The sequence below is a fragment of the Odocoileus virginianus genome, chromosome 16, assembly GCF_023699985.2.
Source record: "Odocoileus virginianus isolate 20LAN1187 ecotype Illinois chromosome 16, Ovbor_1.2, whole genome shotgun sequence".
NCBI lineage: Eukaryota > Metazoa > Chordata > Mammalia > Artiodactyla > Cervidae > Odocoileus > Odocoileus virginianus.
In genome coordinates this window covers 32,843,117-32,855,311 of record NC_069689.1, presented here as the reverse complement: position 1 = coordinate 32,855,311, position 12,195 = coordinate 32,843,117, and the positions used below count along the sequence as shown (strand labels likewise).

Genomic DNA, 12,195 nt, shown 5'->3' with positions numbered 1-12,195 from the left:
TAGAGAAAACTGAGGTTCTCTAAGGTCACAGAGCCAAAGGAAAAGATAAAGGAAAGAAAAGTTGCACTTAATTCATAAATATTCAAGACCATTAATTTATTCACATTTTTCCCGTAGTAAAATGCACAAGGCATGGCCCCACGTGATTGATTTGAATTTGCCTCTTGAAAGTATTTTTATAATTGCCATTTACTTTATATATGGAGAACTTGAAAAAAATAAATTTCCTTGGATTAAAGCATTTTGAATATATTTAGGGCTCACTAAAATTCTTATGACTGCTTAAAAATGTATCAGGCATACATATAGTCAGCTGTACTGTAAATTGCAGCTAAAGGATGTTTAGTTGACAAAAGGTGGAATAGTTTGGCTTATTTACTCCTTGGGCTTCTCCTGTTTTTACTGGAAAACTCATCTAAACATGCATGTCACAAACTACTTTCAAGACAAAAGCAAAGCCTCAGATGAGTGGTGAAAACAGATAGCCCTATCTAACCTGGGAAGACAGTCTGCCTGAAGGGAAAGGCCATCAGTCTAAGTGAATGCTCCAAAAAGACACTTCTAAAAATAAAAGCAGCCTGTCTATAGGAAAAAGAAATATCATTAGACATTTTGACTGTGGTTTTATTTCATTAAATTGCTGAGTGTATGCTGAGTTACAAGAAGTAAAATTCGATATATAGTTTCCAAGTGCCTTCTCTGTTTAAGGCACTATGTGGTGGGCTCTAGAGGACACAAAAATGAATGATCTGCCATCCTCACTATTGAGGAGGTTATAATCAAAAGAGGGGTAAACAGCAAGATGACATTTTATAAGGAATGTGTGATAAGACCTATGAGAAAGAAACAGATGTGAAATGAACCAAATAGTTATTTGAGTACCTTTCATAGGTCAGGCATGTCTCATACAGCATCTTATCTTTTAATCTTACAGTAATGAGGTTGGTACTGTTCCCAGTTCAAGGAACTGTGGGAAAACACAACCAAAAAACTAACCCAGGATCATTCAGGCTGAGATTCAAATCCAGATATGTCTCCCCCAAAGTTTGTATTCTTAACAACCCCATGGGTTAAGAGCTGTGTGATAGATAGAAAAGAGGTCCTTGCTGACCTGCTGGCCATGAGTCTCAGAATGATTAGAAAGGAGTCGGGAAAACGAACCATTTTAGGGTGACTTCAGCCACCATTATGGATGCCCCCCAAGGATGATTTGGCATTATTTTCTTAGCCTAGAGTGTAAAGTGGACTTCCCAGGTAGCTCAAATGGTAAAGAATCTGCTTGCAATGTGGGAGACCTGAGTTCAATCCCTGGGTTGGGAAGATGCCCTGGGGAAGGACATGGCAACCTACTTCAGTATTCTTGCCTGGAGAATCCGCATGGACAGAGAAGCTTTGTGGGCTACAGCCCATGGGGTCGCAAAGAGTTGAACAAGACTGCACAACTAACTTTGCCTCTGCCATCAGCCTCAAACTCTGTTTTAAAAAGATAAAAAATGAACTGAGTTTTATTGTTCATGTGAGTACAAACACTGTGGATACATTTTCATGAAAAAGGAAAAAAATACTAGCATCATCATATAAATTGTAAGTATCCATTTTCACTCATTACTATTACTATTTATATATGTGATCATTTTAATTCTTAATTATCTTTTTATTCAGGTAACTATGTAAACCCCAGTTGTCCTTCTCTTCAGTTGCTTGCCTTCACTTGAATACCTGCCCCATGGTTTCTCAAGAGCTATCACCAGTGTTGTTATCATTATTTTGCAAGGTGAATGAATATAAATGTAGATTTTCATCATGTGTAGACTATGTTGACAATCAGCAAAGATTTTTCTTCCATATGAATTGTGTAGCTGGGATGAATGCTAGAAGATTAACCCAGAATGGACAATTCATCGCTCTCTGGTTATTTTCAGTTCTACAAGTAAGCCACTGAGCAGACCACACTGCCCTTTGGCACAGTGTCTGTTTCTAAGCAGGTGACATTAGAGATGCTTGTCTCTGAAAATCATTCAGGAATTATTTTCCCTGAAGTGCTAATAGAGTTTGCTAATGGAAAAAAAACACCATTTCTCAAAATGATATAAAGCATCATAGAAACGACAGGAAATTATTTCACCCACATTTTAGCTTGCACAGGCCTACCTGAATTTGGGAAAGCTGGTTGTATGACAAGGGTTGATCTGCCATAGTGAAGACTACTATAGTTTTAGCTTTTCATCAGTGGCAAAGAAAGCTAAAGGCACCAGTGGCTTGAATCTCTTTTCTGTTCCTCCACTGATAAGAATCAAAATAAACTTTAAGATAAAAGGCAACAATACTACTGTTTGCTAACAGATTCTTCAGTTCAGTTCAGTTCAGTCACTCAGTCGTGTCCGAATCTTTGTGACCCCATGAATCGCAGCATGCCAGTCCTCCCTGTCTATCACCAGCTCCCGAAGTCTACACAATCCCATGTCCATCGAGTCAGTGATGCCATCCAGCCATCTCATCCTCTGTCATCCCCTTCTCCTCCTGCCCCCAGTCCTTCCCAGCATCAGGGTCTTTTCCAATGAGTCAACTCTTTGCATGAGTTGGCCAAAGGGTTGGAGTTTCAGCTTCAACATCAGTCCTTCCAATGAACACCCAAGACTGATCTCCTTTAGGATGGACTGGTTGGATCTTCTTGCAGTCCAAGGGACTCTCAAGAGTCTTCTCCAACACCATAGTTCAAAAGCATCAATTCTTCAGAACTCAGCTTTCTTAGACTGGTTTCAGATTCTTAGACTGGTGAAATCCTGTGGCTCAACTGCATGACTCTAGTATAATTTCAATGAACTAGGTGCTATGAATTTAGAGTCAAACTTTTATTATACCGTACATGTTATATGAATCAAACGGTATGTATTAATAGTATGATTTTCTTGGGTCATTTGAAGCCAATAGATTTTAAAAATCCCAGTCAGTAGTATACCTTCTTGAATATTCAAGCCTTGAGAAGAAAGTGTGAGTTTCCAGGGAAACTGAAGGATGATAGTGGATCTGTTACAGTTCATGTGCTCTTAATTTATGTGTGGTGATCTGATGAATTGTCAGTCTGTCCTTTTAAAAAGAGTGTGTGAGAAAATGTACGTAAATGTGTACCAGTGAAACCGGTCTTCATGTTTTGAAAGTGTGTTTTCTTCATAGAGTGGAATGAAAGTATATGAGAATTGATCTTTGAAATACAAGGGAGCTAAACGTAATTTGACATACATGCAAATATTTGATTCACACATCCTGCCTCAGAAATAAGTGAAATGTGGTCAAATATTTAATTTTATTCATTGCATTTATCACCACCTGAAATTATCTCATTTATTTATTTGAATACTTTAAAAATCTCTCTCTTTCACACTCAGCTAAAACTCCATGGTCACTACCGTACCTCTGGTACCTGCTATATAATAGGTATTTGATAACTGCTTTTTTTTTTTTTTTAACTTATGTCTCTGCTGGGTATCCGTTGCTGTTTGTGGGCTTTCTCTAGTTGTGGTGATCGGGGGCTACACTTCGTTGTGGTGTGTAGATGTCTCACTGCGGTGTGCAGACTTGTTGCAGTTGCTTCTCTCGTTGCAGAGCACTGGCTCTAGGTGCGTGGGCTTCAGTAATTGGGGTACAGGGGCTCAGAGTTGCTGCTCCTGGGCTCTAGTGCATAGGCTTAGTAGTTGTGGCTCAAGGGTTTAGTTGCCCAAGGCATGTGGAATCTCCCTGGACCAGGGATTGAACCCGGGTCCCTTGCATTGGCAGGTAGATTCCTATCTACTGGACCACCAGAGAAGTCCGATAACTACTTATTAAATAAATTACTGTGTGTTGAGGGCTTCCCTAGTGTCTTGGTAAAGAATCTGCCTGCAATGTGGGAGACCTGGGTTTCATTCCTGGGTTGGGAAGATACCTTGGAGGAGGGCATGACAACATACTCCAGTATTCTTTTTTTTTTCCATTTATTTTTATTAGATGGAGGCTAATTACTTTACATCATTACAGTAGTTTTTGTCATACATGAAATGAATTAGCCATGGATTTACATGTATTCCCCAGAATCCCCATGGACAGAGGAGCCTGGGGGGCTACAGTCCACAGGATCACAAAGAGCCAGACATGACTGAGTGACTAAGCACACACAATGTGTGTTGAAAGATATTCAGTACACTACTTTAGAAATATATGTATCTATTTCTCAACTCAACCTGATGAAACCTCCACAAAGGCTATATCTACCAGCTTTAGTAAATGCCTTTTCACTAGATGGGGTTAATATATGTTTAGTAAAGAGTATGGACAGAGTATAAAGTTCCAGGAACACTGGTTAAAAACAATGGTGGTTAAAAACCCATCAGCATTAGATTTTAGCAACAGCAAAGAGCTGAGTCATTTGAAAAGACTCTGATGCTGGGAAAGACTGAGGGCAGGAGGAGAAGGGAACGACAGAGGATGAGATGGTTGGATGGCATCACTGACTCAATGGACATGGTTTTGGGTGAACTCCGGGAGTTGGTGACGGACAGGGAGGTCTGGCGTGCTGAGGTTCATGGGGTTGCAAAGAGTCAGACACGACTGAGCGACTGAACTGAACTGAACTATTGTTCTCACTGCTTTCTGCTTTTTTATTGCAGTATAATTGATAATGGTGAGATGCACACATCTTGTGTATAGTTGATATGTTTTGACAAATATATACACCCATATAACCCACTGACTGAGATATATAGAACTTTACATCATTCCAGAAACTTTCTCTGTACCATCTTTTAGTCCATTCACCATTGATTCACCATTGCTTCTCCCCCCAAGCTATGGGTGTTGAGTTCTGTTCCTATTAGGTTAGCTTTGCTTCTTTTTAAACCTTATATGAAAGAAATAATACAAAGGTACTCTTTTATGTTTGGCTTCTTTTGTACAATACATCTGTAAAATTCATCCAGGTTGTTATGCATGTCAGTGATGCAGTCCTTTTTATTGCTGAGCAGTATTCCACTGTATACTATGACTTATCCAATCTCCTATTGATGGAAACCATTTGGATTGTTTCCACTTTGGAACTATTATGAGTAAAGCAGTTGCAAACCTTCCTATATGAATCTTTGTGTACATACGTCTTAATTTCTCTGGACAAATATGTGAAAGCTTGTGTAAGTGTATGTGTAAATATATGTTTATCTTTATAAGAAACTGCCAAACTGTTCTTTGAAAGTTGTATCATTTTATACTCCCACCAACAGTGTATGAGAGTTATTAGTTGATCCACATAATTGCCAATATTTGGTACTGTCAGTCTTTTATATTTTAGCCATTCTAATAGGTGTGGAATAGTATTCATTGTATATTAACTAGCAATTCTCTAGTGATTAATGGTGTTAAGCATCTTTTTATTTGCTTATTCGCTGTTCGAATATCTTTTTGTGAAGTATCCAAGTACCCCAAGTCTATGGGGTCTCAAAGAGTTGGACACAACTGAGCGACTGAACTGAACTGATGTTCTATGTATTGATTGCCCAAGAATTTAAAAATAGTTCATATTTTCCTGATTAAAGCTGTATTAGGGTTTCTCTAATATTAGATAAAATTATAGAATAAGAAGCAGCATTGATTTGGATTCTGAGGATCCTGAGTTTGAATGCTGGCTTTCCCCTAACCCAGTATTGTTACTCATATGAATTTACACAAGGCGCACAATTCCTGTTAGCATCAGTTTCCTCAGCTGTAGAATGGGATAATAATTGCAAATATTAAATGCAATCTTATATGCCTACCAAGAAGTTGGTGCTTAATAACCATTACCCTGTCCTTTTGTATTTCTAATTCTTGAGTTGTCCCCTCAAGAAAAGAACACATATAAAGATGCACAAACTCTAGAAAGTAGATTTTTCTGTATCAACCTATAAAGTGTTTCTCAAACTGGGATATAGAATCTCTTGGAGTCTTAAGACAGGCTCTCAGGGGTCAGAGTTTTCTACTGGATTTTTAAAGACAAGTTATTTATATTTGGATGATTATCCTAAAATATTAAAATAAGCAGAGTCTGAAACTTCTGAATAAATTGTCTTTAGTTTACAACTAAGCATTGCCATAAAATGTCAATATAAATTTTCATTTACCTTTGAAATTTCATCTTTCTGAACTAAGGAACCGTCAATGTGTCCGTGCTATTAGGTTGGCATGTCCTACTATCTATAATAAATGGTCGCAATGGCCAGTGTCTGCTACTGTACTCATATTCTGTGAAGGCAAAATTTCCATTTCCCTAGTAATAATATACATATGAATAACATTTTCAATGCTTGAATTTAGTTTCTTACTTTTTTAAAGAAATCAATACTTTGGTTTCTCATCAAGAAACTGATATGCTACTGAGTACTGTACTATTTTGTAGGGGCTAATGAGAAATGAACAGAGATAAACTGAATAATATGAATGATGTATTTACACCAAGAGAAAGCCAAATGCTTTCAGGACAGTCTGTACAAATAAAGATTAAATGGTAATTTGAATATTCTAAACTGAAAACAGAGTGGAAGCAATCATAATAAAGTCTGATTTATGATCAATTTTGAAATGATGTAAATGAGGCAGTTTCAGTATCTAATTGCCCCTGTGAAATTCTGCATTCTCAAGCCTCATTCATGGCAAACATGGTATGAAGCCTGTTTGAAAAACCACGAGGCTTATGATGCCTGTGTCAGACTTGTTTCTCTGTAGAACCTGTCTGCCTTGTTTTGGGGTGAGAGGGTAATTTTGATTATACAGTCTCTCTGTTAATCCTTTCCTCTCTTGCCAACAATTGTTGAAATATTGTCCAAATGGAGTCCCAAGAAGATGTAAACAAAACACTATGAGAAACCTAGTTCTTTCTTAGCTTTCAATTGTCTGACTATAATCTCAGGGCTGAAACTGGAAAAAAAAAAAGTTAAAAAAATATTTAAGAGTTTAAAACTAACTCCATATAATCTTATCTTGTTCTAAATTTCAGCAAAATTTGATTAGATGTATATTTAGTGCTGATTTCAATTATACTGTTACACCAACTCCATGTTGAAATACAGCTTTATGGAGTCATCAATAAAGATTGCTTACTGCAGTGTTAACCAGGAGGCCTGATATCCTGAAACTACCCTATTTCATAGAGTCTCAGCTCCCATCTATTGTGTGCTGTGGCCACATTTCAAAAATGCTAAAATATTTTAAAAACTATGTTGCAGTATCTATAAGTTGGTAGTAAACCAAGGTTCAGTTTTTTCAGAACATGCTTATGCGAATTGCATTCTCTGCATAAGTCAAAACACAGAAACAAGTTTAGTACATAACTAAATCTGAGGCTACATCTTTCCACTATCAAACCCATGAGTGTTTAGTTTCAGCCATACACATTATCTACTGCAATAAATTAATGTTGTTCATTTGAATTATATTGATTTGTAGATGTGTATTTAATTTGTAACCAAATTTGCTTTGGTTTTAGACTATGTAACAGCTACAAGAATGAGTTTATACCCAATTTTATGTTTATACATATTTAAATCACAATGTAATAGAAGTAATTACAGCAATACAGGGAATCTAGAGAGAATTTATTTATTTAAAGGGGTTCATGTGTAAATCACCTGTGAGAAATTCTGCTCTAGTCCAAGCATCATGACTCAAAAATCACACACTTTGCTATTTCTATGCATATCTGATAATTTAAAGCCATTATAAAAAATTTCCCCTGCAGGATTTGATCTCTAGTTAACTTTCAAAATTTTTTTGTCTGTAGTAAAACATTTTTCCTCTTTTCAGAATATGAAGGGCTTAAACATGGTCACCTAGAACTGTAGCCTGAATGAAGTTTACAACTTGTAAAGACATCAAGTTCATGTCATTAGAATTCTGACCATCCTTCCAACTATGAAGTCAAAGTGAAAGTCACTCAGTCCTGTCCCACTGTTTGGGATCCCATGGACAGTCCATGGAATTCTCCAGGCCAGAATACTGGAGTAGGTAGCATTTCCCTTCTCGAGGGGATTTTCCCAACCCAGGGATCAAACCCAAGTCTCCCAGGTTGCAGGCAGATTCTTTACCAGCTGAGCCACAGGCTCCTCTAACCATGTATCCTTTAATAACATGGCTGTATGGTTTCTAAATGAAGTAAGAACATGAGGGGCTTTGATATATTTCTTTAAATCATAAAACTGAACATCAATTTACTATTTCTTAATAGCTTTGAAGTCATAAATGCTTATTGAAAAGACAGGCCATTAGAAAAAATGCATCAAAGCATATTTTATTTGTAATTGGACAATTTAACTCAACAGACTGTCATTTTTGCCTGATTTGGGGAGAGGTAAGAACGGTATATTTTATTACTTCTCAAAATCTGTGAACGAAGAGAATTACAACTACAAACACAGAGAAAGATAGGTTCAGCAATAATCCATGTAAGATTTCTGTTCCTTTCTCTATTTTTGTCTCATCAATACCAGAAACTCTTACACGGGTTCACCCTATTTTCTTTCTGTACATCATTAAATTGGATACCAATTTTAAAACTTCTCAAAATTACTGATCTTTCACAGATTTTTACTTCAAAATATTGTGTTGTGGAAAGGGTAGAACGACCATAGAAGGGAGAAAAAAGAAGCAAAATCCCACTTATTCTATAATATGCCATATGCCTTGTTAAGGGTGCCATTTTAACACAACGCAGGCAAGCTTATGCCCTTCACTTTAATTCGACATATGGAGGCTTTCACCTTTGGTCCTCAGTTCACAACGTGTCAGGCTGCGACTTGAGCAGTAGTTAAAATCAGGATGTTTAACACTAGCATTACAGTATGTCTTACAGGTAGATCCGTCCGGCATGTTTGTATCATAATAGGGTTAGGTTTAGCGTGTGGGGAAGTACGCGGAAGCTCAAGAATGATTCTCCAGTTCAGCACTAATACTCTAATTCTTCTAATCGATCTCTCAGGCCAAACAGCTGCGTTTCAGCGTGTCCTTCAGTGTTCCAGCGGGTTGGAGGCCAGGCTACAAGGTGGCCTCGGGGAAAGACACCTGTGAGGGGCGTGTCCATCCGTCCTGGCTGCCCCTCCCATCTCACTGACTTCTGCGCAGAATGGATTCAGGCCGGATCCACCGGTGCTAACGCTCGCGGAGCCCGGGGCATCCTAGAGTGTGGTGTTGACCGTCATTATCTAAGTTGGTTTAGTTGTTGGGAGAAATCTCCCGGAGGGCTGGACGCTAGACTTATATCAACAAAGCCTCTGAAACTGACACAAGGCTACTATGTCACGGGTGAAATATTGGTGACACGTTCCACATTTTGCTGGGAGAACCCGAGCTCGAGCCAAAATCCTAGTGACCCAGCATCCTAGTGGCCCAGCAAGGCAACCGATTTGCAAATTCTTAGACTTGGGGGAAATGCCGCTTGTTCCAGGCAGGCCCCCAGGGCTGCCTCAGTCGTCGCAGCTGGGCAGCCCACTCCGCATCGCGGCGGCGTCTCGGATCGCGCGTGTCCAGCTTGCTAGCAGCTTCTCAAGCAAGCCTCGCTTGCCGCTCCCGGCATGCTCCGCGGGGCTGAGCGCCGCAGAGGACCCATCTTCCGACTTGGAGCCGGTGACAGGGCCCTTACCCAAGATGCTCCGGGCACTCATTTGCATGTCCCAGCAAGAGGCGAACTCGACAAGTTTCGCGGTCTAGCATTTGGTATTCTGACAAAACATGAGAGCCTTGCGCGTGGATCCGAGGATCAAATTTCCCTAAAAGTTTCAGAATCATCAAAAAGATGCACGGTTCAGGTCACCGTAATTGTAAAGAGATAAGATGCTCCGGACTTTATATATACCGTGGACGGAAGAAGAAACGTGCTCGCTTCGGCAGCACATATACTAAAATTGGAACGATACAGAGAAGATTAGCATGGCCCCTGCGCAAGGATGACACGCAAATTCGTGAAGCGTTCCATATTTTGTGCCATTCCCCACCTCCAGACACTGCCGGATTAAAACAAAAAAATGAAGTATTGGGAGGTAGTTTTGGTGGCAGATCCCCGGTTTGCGCTTTCCGGCGTGCATCCCCAGAGCCCGAGGTCACTTGCAATTCTTTCCCACCGGATCCTCTGCCTTCCCAGCGTCGATTCTAGCTCGATGGCTGCCTGGCATCCCACCGGCCAACCTCTCTCATTTTTATTAAGCTACCTAGCTAATCTTGGTGTCTGCAGTCGAATTCTTGTTTTTATTGGTAAAAATACACTTTCAGTTTTGGGCGCTGAATTTTTGTATTTCCCATCACAGAATCCACCCGGTTTAGGTAAAGCGGCATTTCGAGTGCACCTTAGAAGTCAGACAAAAACAGGCGTAGAAAACCCCTCTCAGAAAGACTTCGGAACGGGCTTGCTGCTTCTAGTCAGTTTTCAATTGATCCTGAAGCTCCAGGATCCACCGACCAACACTGGTAACAGTCCCTGATTTTGTGTAGCTCACAGTCTGAGAAGAGTACGAATTCCAGTCAAAAACGACCAAAGTCACAAAGTAGGCCCGAGAAATGTGTATTACTGTTGCTTACTTTCTATAGCAAGGATCCATTAACTTAGCAATAATTCATTTATTTAATAATTTAGAAATGATTTGGTAAGGACTCATTGAGCATTTCCTGTGTCAGGCAGCCTTTAGTGAAGTAAGAGCCAGACCCACCTGAGCGTCTGCTTTGTGTTGTCGAGGGAGACAGATCAAAAGGCGATTTCAGAGCTTTCAAGTTCTATTAAGGAAATGCAAGATATCTTATCTCCAAGATAATGTAGAAACGACATCAGTTTAGTTCAGTCGCTCAGTCGTGTCGGACTCTTTGCGACCCCATGGACTGCAGCACGCCAGACCTCCCTGTGATCACCAACTCCCGGAGTTTACTCAAACTCATATTTGCACATAAATTTACAGATGTAACTCAGCTTCATTCTCATTTCATAGATTGCCCTGCACGAATATTTTTTATAACATATTTTATAGTGAAAAAACACAATTTCAGCACTGCGTGCCCAAGGCGTTTTCTTTAGTGCTGAAGGCAATATCTGGACTGTGGGGAAAAAGAGCAAAATATGGAACGCTTCACGAATTTGCGTGTCATCCTTGCGCAGGGGCCATGCTAATCTTCTCTGTATCGTTCCAATTTTAGTATATGTGCTGCCGAAGCGAGCACAATATACCGATTCCTCCACAGCATATATAAGGCAAGGAGATCTTCGACTCTTTACCGTTATGGTGACCAAACTGCGCCTCTTCCCAGCGAACGCGGAACACTTAGGGAAATTTGAGTTCGCGCAGCCACTCACAAAGCTCGCACGTTTGGTGCTCTGACAAATAGACCGCAGTCGAGTTCACCTCTTGGTGGGACATGCAAATGAGCGCCCGGAGCATCTTGGGTAAGGGGTCCCATCGAGGGCCCCAGGGCCCCGGGTCCTGCTGCGGGAGCGCTCGGCCCGTGGAGCATGCTGGGAGCGGCGAGCGCGACAGCGGCCCTCAGAGCTGCGCGCTGCAGGAGCCCGCGGGGTAGCGGGACACGCGCCCTCCGTGAGGCGGACGCTCTTCGGAGTGGGCCGTCCGGCTGGTGCCTCACTTTAGAGCTGGTAGTTTCCCACTTAAGCTTTCTGTGATGAATACTTGGGGGAAAAAAAAGAAAAGTAACCACCCATTATCACACCTCGAAAAGTTAAGGTAATTCCTTAGCATCACCTAATACTCACTCTACGTTCCAATCTCCTTGGTTGTTTAAAAGATGCCTTACAAAGAAGGTTCTGTCCTCCCACGTTGTGTTTGCTTGCTGTGCTTCTTAGGTCTCATTAGTTTCCTAACATCCCATCTCCACTCTCCCCTCCCCCACCGCCGTTTCTCTTGATGATACTGATTTGTTGAGCGAACCGGATATTTACACCATGAAACGTAACATTTCGTTCATTTGGCTCGTTTATCACTGATGATGTCGTTTAACTTGTTTCTCCATGTTTTTTGAAAATTTGTTGTTAGATATAAAGCTGTAATTAGATCCTGGTATAATTTACTAAGCTTTAGAAGCGCACTGGTAGCACGTATCCTTTCCTATCGCATCTCAACAAAAGGCAGGTAATGTCTGGCTGAATCAGCTGGTTCAGGTGAGGTCACCAGCCCAAACCCTCCATTATCAAGTTTCCCATACATCTTT

The 12,195-nt window shown here is 40.4% G+C and overlaps 1 long non-coding RNA gene and 2 other non-coding genes across 3 annotated transcripts in view; 2 read left to right on the top strand and 1 right to left on the bottom strand.

Moving 5' to 3' along the window:
* The first annotated feature begins 9,866 nt into the window (after positions 1-9,866).
* On the top strand, positions 9,867-9,973 carry LOC139038887 (U6 spliceosomal RNA). Its single transcript, XR_011492019.1, has one exon. It is a non-coding gene; the product is annotated as a U6 spliceosomal RNA (small nuclear RNA).
* A 1,116-nt stretch (positions 9,974-11,089) lies between these two features.
* On the bottom strand, positions 11,090-11,196 carry LOC139038886 (U6 spliceosomal RNA). The gene has a single exon (XR_011492018.1). It is a non-coding gene; the product is annotated as a U6 spliceosomal RNA (small nuclear RNA).
* A 307-nt stretch (positions 11,197-11,503) lies between these two features.
* LOC139038613 (uncharacterized) overlaps positions 11,504-12,195 on the top strand; it is a 33,378-nt gene continuing 32,686 nt past the window's right edge. The window contains exon 1 of the long non-coding RNA XR_011491639.1: positions 11,504-11,711. This is a non-coding gene — a long non-coding RNA (uncharacterized lncRNA). The remainder of the gene's footprint in view (positions 11,712-12,195) is intronic.